Source organism: Labeo rohita, chromosome 15 (genome assembly GCF_022985175.1).
Source record: "Labeo rohita strain BAU-BD-2019 chromosome 15, IGBB_LRoh.1.0, whole genome shotgun sequence".
NCBI classification, from domain to species: Eukaryota; Metazoa; Chordata; class Actinopteri; order Cypriniformes; family Cyprinidae; genus Labeo; species Labeo rohita.
In genome coordinates, this window is record NC_066883.1 from 21,162,595 (window position 1) to 21,177,471 (window position 14,877).

At 38.2% G+C, this 14,877-nt stretch overlaps 1 protein-coding gene across 1 annotated transcript in view; it reads left to right on the forward strand.

Moving 5' to 3' along the window:
* The first annotated feature begins 5,817 nt into the window (after nt 1–5,817).
* The window catches only part of grik4 (glutamate receptor, ionotropic, kainate 4), a 455,824-nt gene continuing 446,764 nt past the window's right edge, over nt 5,818–14,877 (forward strand). Inside the window, exon 1 of the mRNA XM_051129192.1 lies at nt 5,818–6,412. The gene's annotated coding sequence lies outside the window, so the exon portion shown is untranslated. The remainder of the gene's footprint in view (nt 6,413–14,877) is intronic.

Sequence of the window (14,877 nt, forward strand, 5' to 3'; positions counted from 1 at the left end):
CAAAGACAAACAACTCATCCTCATGTTAGATGATCCGCAAAAGCAGTCGTGGCAGAGACTTTTATGAGCACAAACATCATAATGCAGGCCCAAAACACTTGCCCCGACAAGGACGACCATGACTGATTCCCAACTCGAGAGATCCTTTTCAGTAGCAGAAGTGTCACCTCTCTTTTGTCCAATTCATTTCTCATTTCAGCCATATTTGTGCGTGTTGCACTGCATCTTGTCTACAGACGGTAGAATATTGTCGAAATGCGGGGATCATTTATGGCTAACGCTCCGCAGCCTAATGTGCGTCTGCATTTTGCCCCAATGCATCATTTCTTCAAATGGAGCTCTTGATTGATGGCCCGCGCCATTCCGAACACCATCCCGTCGGTAATAATGCATCACCTGTTGCGCTCTGCTTTGCAGTTTCTGTTTGAAATTATTCTGTGATAATGAAGTGCAAATGCCCTTGGTTCTGGCATGAGATTGAACTGCCTCAGTGTAACGGACAAATCATCTCTTTGGCCCCTCGTAGCCAAGTTAATAAATCTAGGTGCTATGAAAAGACCGTCAACAGATTGTCTTTCGCCATTGTTGATGGATGAAATTTCGCAGCGACCCCCAAATCCTCACTGTAACAAGTCAGTGTATTTGATAAAATGAAATATCAGTGCTTTACAGATGATCAGGCAGGAAATCATATTCATCACCCCATGAACAGATGCACACTACATCTGTTTACCACCGCATGGGTTGTTTTAATTTCTCTCAGCATAAACTTATGTAGCCTGTAATGGAAACTCAGTGACTTAGGAGTAAATTTAATGATCGCATTCTGTTGCTTTGGGTGCGGTGCCAGGGGAATCGGAACAGTGCTGCAAATATTCATAATGCTGCAAATATTCATATTTTGCCCAACAAGTATTAGTGTATAAAGATGAAGCTTCATGGTGCAACAAACAAACTTGGAAAATATGACATTTCAGATCTCGTTTCGACTTATTACAGAACAAATCTGTTGCCTCTCAGGCTGTGTTTGAAATACTGACGCCATTAGAACGAAAGTATCGGATGATAACTTTCAAACTTGGCTCACTTAGATATGCGTAATGCGAGTGTTAAATCATTGGCTCGGATCAGAGTGTCACAGTTGATTTGAGGTTAAAAGTGCCATCTTACATCTTCGGAGACTAAATGTCTGTTCTTTCTGTTCTTTTACTGACAAGGTGAGTATGCGTCTTTATGACAGATAAAGTGGATGTGCATTTGTAAATTTCATCATACTAGTCCTCTCTTTTTTATAGATGTCAGATCTTTCCTATAAGGAAGTCTTGAAGTGTTCCCACTGGATGAAGACCATTGACAACACCCCTGTATACTAGAGAGGTGTAAGTAGACCCATATAGAGCCAGAATTCTTTGAAAATGGATTTAAATAAATGTAAAATGTCTAATTGGTAATTAATAAACAAGGGGTTGGGATATGTTGTCTCAAGACGAAAAAGGGGGCTTTTTCGCAAGACGCGAAATATGTACCAATAACTACATATTACTGCAGATTCCAACATAAATGAACACTAGAGGCGGTAAAACAGTGAGCACTTGTAATCGTTTTCATACACAGTTACAATTACAGCTCCATTCGCTTTCCAGACATCACAAGCAAGCTCAGCCTCAGGAATTAGACATGGGATGCAGAATCCTTGGGTACGAATATCGTGAAAAACATGACTCACGATAAAAGAGTTGAAAGCATCGAAAGACAAGCTAATGGCATGCTTACGATTGTGTTTTTCGTCATATTCGCTTTTGATCATACTATCGGGTAGGTTTAGGTGTAGTGCAGATGGTACGTTATTTTAAAAAGCCTCAGAGCATGAGAGTTTTAGTGCCACTCAATGGACATTCCAAGTCAGAACTGCAGTAACGCATACAAAACCAGCATCACATAAAACGTACCATATGTACGTTCTTTTTTTTTCCGGGGGGGAAAACGAACACACTTTTAGCGCCACTCATTGGACATTTCACATCGAATATGTCACGAATCGTACATAGAAGTATGTATCTCGCGTCTTGCGAAAAAGCTCCCAGAGGTACGTTTTGACACCAGGTTGCGAATTTTTAAAATCTTGTTCAAATTGTGCTGATGGGACGGTAATTTTACATTATTACTATTATTTTTTATTCATTTATTTATTTTGCCCGGATCTGTTAGTTTATTCAAAAATACATTACAATGCAATTAATGCATAAAATGACTTGCATATGAGCATGTTTTCAATTTCTTAAGTAAATTATTATTTCTGTTTTTATTATTATTTCTGATGCAAGCATAAAGAAACGTCAAATGATATTCCTGACGTTTTGGATTATTGTTATAATGAATATTATTATTATTTATTAGATTTTAACAACACTGCTTCACTTATTAACTCGTCTTAAAAATTACTAGACTGCATTGAAAGAAATGACAAGACATGTTGGCATTTATCCAAATGCAATCATTAGTTGTAAAAAACCACACTTAATAATATTTGAAAAACTTTTGCCTGTCAAGTCAAAGTCATCAGGGGCAAAAACATTCAGAAAAAGAAACATAAAACAGGACCCCTGCAGACCCTTGTGAGTCTTGACTGCGTGTCAAGGTGAATAAGCCTCTTAAAATTTCAGGTTTAAAATTTGACCTTTTTTTTTATGACGAGGTTATTTTAAGTTTTATAACTCCCCCAGAAATTGAATTAATAATTCAGGTTGTTTATTAAAAAAAAAAAAAAAAAAAAAAAAAACTAAATAATATATAATATACAGTATCTCAATAGTGTTCTGAAATGAAGAGGCAATTCCTCTATGAATTCCTAAATTCATGTCCCAGTCACATTTTCTTGGTTAAATAAGCATTACTTACACTATCAGAAAAAGAAAAAACAACGAACAAGGAAAAACAATTCTATTTTATTTTTTTACATGAACAGTCAAAGTCAGTCTCATCAAAGTTAGTGTTTTTAAGCATTTTACATAATAACTCACGGTAGTAACAATTTAAACAATATATTTTATTTGTCAACTTATGTTCAGCTATTTGTTTTAAGTGCTAACTTTTAACTATTTTTGATTTTTTTGGATCATCAGTCATTAAAGTTTGGTAAAAAATGCTCACAGACAGAGAATCTTTAAATTTCACCAAGCCGATTACTCACTAAAAGGAGCACGAGGCGAGATTTATCGCATGAACCAATCACAGCCGAGACTGTGATGGAGGCATTGCCTGCTCTCATGTGACTTTTCCCAATTCATTCTCAATTACCCCCCACCAAACTCACTGCACGCTTTAGGGGGTCTGTTAAAACTCAGTGGGCTCAGGGGAGGCGAGAGAGATGCGGACTCCTGCTGTAACTTTACCTGTTGTTGTCGGACAATGTTTCTTTAGAAAAAAACTAGTGATTTCTACACTTATTAATGTTATATTTTGTAGTATTGGCGTTTGTACACATTTATTTGACAATCTGTTGAGCTTTCAAGTCCTCAGTTGCTCCCCTTTCCTCACCCGTTCTCTTGGAGTTCAAAGTGTGCACCTCTATTGGAATGACAGGTTGCGTGATTGGTGTGTGTTTGAGGGAAAAGGTCACATAGCTTGACATCTGTTCTTATTATCCAGCGGCGTAAATCGACTCCGGGACCAAATGTCAAGAAAATGTGGATTAGATCCGGCTAAGATAGTAAAAAGGGCTCTGTAAGAACAAGGTCTTCATTAAAGCTACATCATACAAGGCAGATTTGTTGTGTCTCTCTTTACACAGAGTCACAGACGCGTATCTCCAAACTACAATTATACGTCCGTTTAGGCTAAATCTAGCTCTCGGTCCGTGGAGATTTGTCCTCACTTAGCAGAGCTATAGCCTTGCTGATTCATAGGCAGTTCTACAGGGATGCTGACACACAAGCTATCGAACACCTGCACTGACTCAAGGTTTAGAAAATGCATTAAATTTTAAATACATCATTAAGGGTGGTGGGATGAATGAGAAGCCTCATTAATTATTTCCTGCAAAAAACTTGCAAGGTCTATAGATGTGTTATTTGTTGTTATTGACAGTGATTAATAATTTCTGCAGCGCATGTGAGAGTAAAATCAGTATTTATTTGAGCCTAGTGCACAGTATTTAACCATTTCAAGAGGCAATTGTACCGAGAACCACAGATGGGACAAGAAAGAGCGTCTTTGATCTCATGGTAATGTGTGAATTTCCTTTTTGGGCAGTTGAGTAAATTAAACAGCTCTCATCTTCTAGTGTGTGTGAGTTTGCTGATGCTGACAACCTGTTCCCTGAAATATGAATTTCATACTGACACTGTTCTTATTCATCTGTGATGATTCTGCTGGGGCTGAGTAAAATTTGCAAAATGCTTAGAAGTCCATGTGGAGTATGGGAAGATGTGATTCATGAATTACTCATTGGCACCAAACAGAGAGCACTTATGTCTAATGCAAATGATTATAGCATGGTATGTACACCTGATGAGAAACACGGGGGTTGTTTAGCTCATACACAACATGATAGAGAACGGCTTAATACTGAGGAGCAGGCTGAGGAGCAGGCTTGCCAGGTTTTCACATCAAAACCCACACAATGGTTGCTCAAAACTAGCCCAATCAAAAAACTAGGTCAAACACACGTTTTTTGGCGGGGTTCCCCTGGTAAAAATCGCATTCCAGGTGCTAAATATCACGTTATTGGGGTCGTTTCAACCCGCAGGCATGAAAAACAACTATCGGCAACAGTGTTAAAGTAGCCCAATTCCGCGGAAAAGCCGCGGACTTGGCAACACTGCAGGAGGCTGTCTGCATGAGAACCGATTGGATCCATTAAATACCCGATCCAAATGGTATACGTGACATTCTCCGTTACCGGTTCTCGAACGTGCTGATGCAACACCGTACACTTTTCCTGCATCATTAAGCGGCGCCACAACACCGCTATAAAAGAAACATAAGCTACAGCGCAACCAGTGAAGTTCGATTCCCGAACTAACGACTCCCACGAGTCGGTTCTTTAAAGTGAATCATTACCACACTGCGACTATAGTATTTCGCAAGCGAATGACTCTCGTGAGCCGGTGCTTTTAACTGAATCAAAATCGCTACCAGTGTAGTCTGTTTCCATAAGGGAATGACTCTTTTGAGCCGGTTCTTTTTACATACGCCCGCAATAAACAAAAAATGACTCTAATGAGTCAGATGTTTATTGAGTTAAACGACGTTCGAAGCATTCGGAGCGCTTACTAAAAGTATTGTTGATCTTGAGTCATGTCCGATTCGAAATGATCCAAACATTTAATGTGTTATTATATTTAGAGCGCATTAAGATTTAAATCGGTGTAGTTAAGTGGTTATTTGCGTTATAGTCCTAGTCCTTCAATATTTCATATAAATGATGGAATTAATTACATTTCCATTCCTGTTTCTTCAGTAACTGCTAAATACAAGTTATTGGATTATGTCGCGTCTGGAAAGTCTTTAAACATTCTTTTGAAAGAATGTTATTTTTATATGCTTTGTTGAATAGAACAGACCGCTGAGGGCAGTAAACGCAATTAGAATTTCCTTGACATTTCTCAAGAATTCTTTCAAAAATTTCTTCCGCAAAAGTGTTAAAAGGGCCGTTAATCGAATCGCCGAGGTTGCAGGAATCATTAAGACGAATTGAAACCGCTATCAGAAATACTCATATTTTCATTCCGCATCGCTATATTTGACAGTCCAACTTGCATTCCTGTCATCTGTAATAAAACCCACAAAGCCAGAGATGCACTGAGCGGAGTGGGAGATGGTGTGTCTAGAGAAGAGAGCAGCGTGAAGGAGTGAGAGCTGTATCAGTGCAGGTCCTGAAGCTGAAGAGAGAAGAGAGCTATCGGGCTCTTATCACACGCGTTTAAAACCGTTATTCAAAGGTACTCATTTTTGGAAAGAGGAGAAGGAAAGTAAAGGAAAGAGAGCAAAAGAAGACCGCCGATCGGTGTTTGACTTAATTTGACATGAGAGAGGATATCTGTTTCATTTATTTCTCACTGGGATGCGGATTTTTCCCCTTCTTTTCTTGACAGCGTGCGTTTGCCCCGCATCGCTCGTATCACACGGATATACACGGAGAAAAAATTAAGATGAAGTGGCCTTCGAAAGTAGTTTTTGACGGCGTAACGCTCGCTAAGGTTTTATTTTTTCTTTAATCGTGTTCAACAGCGTTGCACCGGGCACGAGGGAACGACGGGAATTGATAGGGCAGGCGCGCAGTGCTTATAAAACAACAGCTGACCATTAAAGCTCACATCAAGCCAAATAAAACACTACCAGAAGAAATAACACCATTGATTTTGTTGGACAGAAAAACGCGGAGGCATAAAAGCGACGAGCTTTAAAACAGGTAAGACGATTCGCATCACTGCTTCATGCAGTTACGCTCTAATCTGCATTTAGTTTATTCAACATGTGATGGATTGGATTGCATGGGAAATTGCTGTAGATCGTGACACTTTAATGCTGTGTTTGGATTTACATCATTCTAATATTGTGGGCAGACGGTATAGGAATCAAATATACTGTGAAGCGGCATGCAGATCGGCGTTAAATGCGCTAAACTTGAATACCATTATGTGCAATTTTAAACATTTAGTAGGCTTATGCCGCAAATGAATTTTAAAGTAAATTAGCCAAAAATTCCCCTATGTTCTGCATTAGTCACAGCAACAATTGATAGTCAATGAACGCTGCATGATTTGCATGACAATTAGATCGTTCAGAAAAAAAAATATTTAAGTGGTGCTAGTTTATTCACATTCAGCACGGTAGAGTTACTACAACAAATTCTGCTGTACTGTTGCATATGCGTTCAGATTTACAGGAAAAAATAGCTATAAAAGGAGAATGAAATGCAGGTATGAGGAACATGCATGTGATGCAAAAAACTTAATTGATGTGCTCTAATAGCATTCAAAGTCAAATGTTGAATCTTATTCTATTAAAGTGACCTTAAACCCGCACTATAACGGTTCTGCTGATCCTCTGTTTTATAGCTGTTGTGTGTGCACAAGGCACACGTTAACGTATTAGGTGCAACATGTGTGTCTTTAAACTTTGCAGCATCTGCTTCAGTTCTTACAGAGAATTACAATTACTACTGAATGATTTTGAATCCTCACTGGTAGTGAAATAACCTAATGTATTTGAGAGCTTCGTGAGGCTGTGTTGAGGGCTTCTGGCTGAAGATGAGGGTGGAATGGGTGTCATCTTTGCACCCCCTGGTGGATAATGGCAAGCGAGTTCTGTAAAAAAAAAAAAAAAAAGTCGATTTCTGTTTTAATGTCACAGTCATTATTTGCTTTCAATGTCTGAGCTTACTCACACAAGGTTGCCGTTTTGTTAAAAAAAGGATAAAATTCTTATGTAAAGCCTTAATGTTCACGACTGCTTAGTGGTAAGTGGTTTAAAGGGTGAATATTGTAATTTATGTCAACACAGTGTTTCTTTTGTAAGTATAAGGATATCTCCTAGCTCCTTCTCCTAAATGCATCCTTAATGTGAACTGCAAACTGTTGATAAATTTAGTCTCACCGAATTCTTTTGAATTCTTGGACTTAAAAGATTCTTTTGAGTGGGTTTTCTGTCGGTTACGTTGTTACGCCAATAGGTGGCGGCAAGTGAGTGTCTTTTGTGGTTGAACGAGTCACTGAGTCGTTCACTCAACCGATTCCGTAGCCTTTTAAACATTTATGTTTACAAATCTAATAAGAGACCCAGACAGAGTTTAAGAATCATTTTCTGCACATAAGACAAGAAGACATATGTGTCATGTTATTGTCATCTCTTGGTGTTGTCCACTGCTTGGTATATTTATGAAGCAAATTATGAGAGATACAAATGAATTAAATAACCCTGCTGAAAAAACAGCTAAAACCAGCCAAGGCTGGTTGGCTGGTCTTAGTTGGTTTAAGCTGGAAGTAGCTGGTTTTAGCTGGTCTCCCAGCCTGGCCAGCTAAGACCAGCCTGACCAAACTGAACCAGCATTTCCAGGGCAAGAATCTTGACAACATTTGTGTTGGTTCTTATAATTTATTAACTTATTAACTTTAGTTTATCAAAATATTGTGCCCTTTTCTGCTTACTAAGCCTCTCTATGTGATTTAGCAGCTTGCACACATTTTTTCCGTGATTTAGACAGCAGAAATTAGCAGAATAACATATTCAGTAGTACATTAACAATACAATCCATGCTGTTGTTTACATCTGAGTATCGCCAATATGGCCGCACATCAGAGCAACTGACCAAACCATGATGTAAGTGCAAACCCTCTATTGTGAACAAATTTGATTTACTAATCTCGCTCACACGCAAAACACAGTAAAGGGGGCGTGTTTGTTTGGTAGGTGGAACCAATGAAATGCCCCTTCACAGTCCGAAAGCCAATGCGATTACCCAGTGCTATCATCAGTCTTACAAAACAGTAACACAGTTTCAAATCAATGAGTCAGTGCATGTGAATGGTAATGATTTATTTACTAAGAAGATTTATTTGTGACCCAAGCAGTCACCTTCTCATATTTTTTTGTTAGCAGACTTTCATTAGAGTTGGTATGAGGACCATATTAGTGCACTATTTCTTTTTTACAGGTTTGTGATGCACTCATGGACATGCCTGTAAGGAATCTGTGAGTCCCTTTTGCATTTCCATGCAGATTTTGGGGGAAATATATGGAATTATGCAGATTTAAGTTAAACTTGGTGAAATATCTTAAACGTTTGAGGACTGATAGCAGAAATTAGACAATATCCCTGCTGGAAAAAACAGCTAAAACCAGCCTACACTGGTTTAAGCTGGAAGTAGCTGGTTTTAGCTTGTCTCTCAGCCTGGCCAAGCTGGTTTTATCTGGTTGGCCAGCTGGTCTCACAGCCTGACCAGCAAAAGAAGTGGCCAAAACCTCTCTAAAAACAGCCTGCTGACCAGGGATATTTTAGCAGGGATATTTAATAAACATTAAAGGGAAGGAGGATTGACAGGATTGATTGATTAGCAGGCAATTCAGCTCTGCGGGAAACACATTCACTGTCAGGCTACTGATGAAGCACATTTAATGCATGTCTTTACATTGCGATGTATGGTTGATACAGTCGCTGTTGGTGAGTAACACGCTCTGTATGTGCTCAGCTACAAGGTGAATCACAACATTACTTTGATTTGATGCAAAAAATACCTGAAAAAGACAGGTTCAACACAACTCAAATAAGAACTGAGAAAAAAAGAGAAAAAAGAACTACAATGCAGTGAAGCACTATAAATGGAAATCAAAATAAAAAAAAAAGAATAAATTATTGATTTAATGTTGATTAAAATGTAGAAGCAGCATCACAGTAGGTCTATCTTAAAACGTTTATAAGCTGTTAAGTCAATTCCCCTTTGGAGAAAAGAAATTGAATTTTTACTTATTGATACTTTTGATTTCTTCCGTTACAAACCAAGCCAAGTATATGAGCTGTGAAGGCCGTGTCGTTATATATCAACATGGCCAAACTTACAAAACTGTATTACAGTGCACTGGTAATATGTGAAATGTGAAATGTTTAGTGTGCAGTGTTCCGCTGTATTTCAATGGAACAAAGACATTCACTTTATCTCATTTATTATTTACTGGCATATTTATTTTACATGTAATAAAGTCTGCAAACTAAAGGCTGCTGCAGGCATAAGCATGCTTGAATGGGTTTCCAGAAGACTTCTTTTATTGTCTTGTTGCAAAATTGCTTGTATATGTGTTTTGTACAGGCTGGTGAAATGAAAAATCAGCACTGGAGTTTTTGCTATATTTAATGCATAAAAATACTTTTTCAGCTTGTTTTTCTGTCTTACTATATCAGCAGCAGGTTTGGGACAGGACTATGATTGTCTGAACAATAAAAGGCTGTCTGTTTAAGGAAACCTGTTTGGAAAATTATTATTAGTGCAGCTAAAGGTACAGTAATGTTCTCCTGGCATCGGTAGAGGGTCTGCTGTTGTTCAGCGATATCACCAGTGTGTAATTATGGCTAAAGGTGGCTAAGGCGAGTATTTCTTGGACTGGTACTGGCGATTTGCATTTGTTTTCACAGAAAGCCCTGTCCCAGTAGACAGAAAGTGCCCAGCAACCGAACAAACACGATTAAAAGGGCACACAAAGGCCCACACAAGTTTGGAGTTTGATGTCTGAGTGCCTGGCTGGTAGCGCATATGTATATGCACCTGACAGAAAACAGAGTAAGATGCATGATCTCATTGGATGCCCTGATCATTTGATGGATAGGTCATGCAGAAGCACAACTCTCTGCTGTAGTGAAGGTTAACCAACATGGTGTGACAATTTGTCAGTATCCATGAGGTCGGTCTCCACAGAATTGAGACAAGGGCATCATTCAGCACTTTCTGTGTTGAGGGCCACTCACAGGACATTTGCCAATCTGTGCAACACCCATGAGACCAGCCCTTCACAAACTCAACACTCAGCCCATTTTCCAAGCTAATGAAAACCCTTTTTGTGCAATAATTGATGGAAGAACAGTAGCGATGCTAACAAACATGCTTCTGTGATGTCTAGAATGTGTTCAACAGGAATGCACAATATAGCTTTGTAATATTATAGTTTTTATTTTTATAATATGATGTTATAACGTTCGCCTACTATATCACTCTAAAAATGCTCGGTTAAATGCAACCCAGTGCTGGGTGAAATATGGACAAACCTAGTGACTGGGTTGATTTTACCTAGCAGTTGGGTTAAATGTTTAACCCAGCCTTCTGGGTAGTTTTATTTAACTCAGCTATTGCTTAAAAATTTCCGAGGGACGGTACTGTAATAAAGACCGTGAGTACAACTTCCGGTGAGGCGTTAGTAATAGTGTACCAATGGTATATTGTGTGCTAATTAGGGAGAGGCTAAAGTGTTTTTCGGATCATTGTTTTCTTTGTAAAGTTGCAAACCTTTATGTGCGTTGTCTTTACGGTGCTCAGGGACAGCATGTGCTGTTCGAAACTGTGCTCCCACATCGTTAGCAAGTTTGGATCGCTAAATCTTGAATGACTGTTAACTAGTGATGAGACATTTAAACTGAGGCATCGGAGCTTGTGTTAAGGAGTGTGCCAGATGAAGCCTGGCTTCGATTCATGGCTTGTGTTGTTAACGTAGAAATCATGAAACGAGTTACAAAAGGATCCTCACTTTCTCTCCAGTCCCGAGCCTGATTCACTTTGTGCATCGGTTCGAACCCCTAGATCGTATTCATCTGTATTTTTAAATACAAGTAATATCAAAAATAAATACAATAAAATTTCAGGAAATTTAAATATTTGCCATGTGCATTTCATGTGTACATTATTTTTCTATGTCGTCATATAGATATTCGTACTAGCACTTAAGGCCACAGTTTAAAGGGTAAATGAATTTATCAGAGATAAACAGACACACACTGTTAGACTTATATTTGTGCATGTTCATATGAGGCGACCTGTAATGTGTGGTGAATATTTTGTCGACGGAGTTTCTTTCCCCAATAGTATGTTCCTGGACAACCGGAGGCTGCAGTTTCAGGACCGCATTTCTAGAACCCTATTTTTGTGACAGCAACATCTAGAGGAGACCTGATTCATGCATAAAACAAAAACTATTCATTTTTTTATCTTTCCATCTTATTTTTAATGTAAGAGCTGGTGTGAACTTGTGTTCGAGGCGGTGTCAGCAATCTCCATTTAGCCTATTTAGCTGTGCAGAACAGTTCATTGTTCTGCTGAATGTTATAAACTAGCATTTATATTCAAATGATCTTACATTTATTGATGTACTAATGGACACACTAATTTGTAGTGCAATTGTTTTACCGTTTACTGCACTTTATGCGTGCCACACATCAGAGGTGAATCGCTGTGCTGCGGCTAATGAACTGAAGTCTCGCAAAGATTCAAGTCTTTCTTTGCAAGAAAACTGAATTTAAAACCAGAATATATATAGAATATATTGAAATAAATTAGGTTAAATATTTCAATCAGGTTACCAATGTTAAATAATAACATACAGAATTGAATAGCAAGCGCTATTAAATAGTATGAGAAGCTAATACATACATATATACAATAAATAACATAATACAAAAAAACAAAAAAAACAACAACTATAGGGTCCTAGAAATGCGGTCCTGAAGCTGCAGCCTCCAGTTGTGCAGGAACACCCTTCTCTTTCTTTTACAGGCTTTTGGCTGCTTCATTTTTTACCACCAGATCGCACTGTTTTCAAAACACTCTTAAGTTTTGAATTTTTCCTGAAACAGTCAGACGAAAATGTCGGTGGTTCACGAGGCCTCATTTGCCCATCAGTACTGTCAACTGTTGAATGAATGAGTGTCAAGTCCCGCTTGTTTACTACGAACTGGAAGACTCTCCTACTTTTGACACAAGACCTCATGGGGCTGAGGAAACTTGTGGATAACGTTACTTTAAAGGCTTGCGCATTCAACTGTCTGCGAAATGGAGCTTTGTGCTCTTGTATTCTGCCTCTCTCATTCAGCACAACTCCAAATATTCCATAATATTTCCATATTTGTGATGCATCCAAATGCTAAATTATTATTTATTATGTAAATTATAGACTTTGTACTTCAGTTGCATTCTAACGGTTACACAGTGAGGCGGGCGTGCTGATGTTTGGTTCGCTGTGTTTTATTTTGATAAAGTAAGGCACCAACTGCGCTGTCAAGTTAGAAATGCTAGAAGTCTGGAACTGATATGTTTTGTGTTTGTATGCGCCGGCACGATTACTTCGACTTTCCTTATACCAGCAAAATCAACTTAAACAAAAAACAAATAGAATGTCGCTTTCTGCCATTTGAGTTTTCTTTCTGCCACAAAACTGAACTGAAACTCAGCATATCTAGGCTACGTTACGTGTCGCACAGTTTTTTCCCCCCCTTGTCTATCAGTTAACTAAATTAAATATATTTCAATTATTTATTCCTTGTATGTATGTGTATATATATATATATATGCCTATATATGACATTAATTTGATATGATATGTAGTATTTTCACATGTAAGTGGAAAAAAATAGTAATTTGTACTACTGTCTGTTTAAAATAAATTAAAATAAATATAGCATAGCAGATTTTTTTTTTGTTTTTCTTTTTTCTGTTGTACCGAAATCGTATCAAATCGTGACCCTCGAACCGAGGTACGTACCGAACCGTGACATCTGTGTACCGTTACACCCCTAGTTTATACACACACACACACATATATATATATATATATATATATATGTGTGTGTATATCCATGTTTCTTGCATGTTTTTTTTTTTTTTAAAGATTATATTATTAACTTGTCAGTTTTGGACTTATCGGGCATAATGTCTACTTTCCAAATGGAACTTTACTTTAGTTAAGACATTGATTTGTAAAATAAAAAGTCTTGAAATATTTCTTTTGCTGACATTTGTAATGGTGGACCAACAATGAAAAAAAATTGCAGTAGTGAAAGCAAACATTGAAAATCATGACATGTTAAAAACATAGAGGATTGTTTGTGCTTTCAAAGCCTCCAGCAGCTAAGGCCGTTTCTGAATCCATATGTCAGTCAATGAGCAGAATATAATGTCAGAGAGCATGACATATCCATATCTATCCTCCGTGTCTGGTATCGATTCTGTGGTCAGTAGTGTTTAAGTGAATTTTCCAGGCCTCTCCTCGCCAGAGGAGCCCAGCCCAGCGCAGTCAGTTTATCATAGTTAATAATTATTGGCACAAATCAGTTTAGCCCAGGTGAATGGCTGAAAATTGCAGCTGCTGTGTTATTTTCCTTAAGGCTTGCACAAAATATAATCCTTCGCAGCTTATTTAGCTTTATTATTATTATTATGCAGCATGGCTTTTGCACTTTATATAGCACAGACTTGCCACCGTTAACTCTTTGGCTCATGAAACATCAAAACAGTAGGCTTGAGAGTTTGATGTGTGCTATTTGAATTTAGCAAGATGTTATTTACAGACATTTGATTTTAGTGTTTTGGCTGTCGAGCACATTCTGAATGTCACCCACCCTCCGAAAATGCCTCTTTCATGTTGCCCTGGAAGTGTCAGTTGTCAGATGTGTCTCCAGCTGAGTTTCCTTTCAAGGCCATTTGAGGTCACACGAGCTGCTTTTCTCCAGGATTTTGAAGTCACTTTTTTATCAACTTTGTGCACCACCTTTGTAGCGCATCTCATCAAGTTCATGCCTAGCCGTCGTTTCCATGACAGCCGCTATCACTTTGTGTCACTCTTGTGATGACAGCGAATGGCTTGCATATATCCTGTGAGGTGTCGTTGAGGTTTAAGTAGTCTAATATCTCAGAATTAACTAATATGCATCTGTCGACAGCGAAAGAACGGTCGAAGGATCTTTTCATGATGGCAGATTCCCTGCAGGGAATTCATAACCGGCAACTGACTGAAGTATCGTACATGATCTAATGCTTTTGCTTGAATTAACTGCTTCAGCGTTCATTTAGGCAAGACTCGGGGTGAACATAAATGATCGTTGTGACTAAAAGCATGTCACATTTTTTAATTGACTGATAAATTAAGGAAATGTGGTTTTAAAATGACCTTCTAAGGTTTTACAAGGCTTAAAACAACCTAGAGGCTGGTCTTATTTAATGCCTGAGGACTTTTTTCATCAATCCTGGTAACATGTTGGTAATTTTGTTCTTTCAGATCTTGCAAGGGCCTTGCATTAAAACAATGTTCATTTAAATGTTGACTTAAGGCTGGCCCTATAATTTACAGTCTGGACAAGATGATGCTAGTTGCTGAAAATCTGCTGATTTCATTGAAAATAAT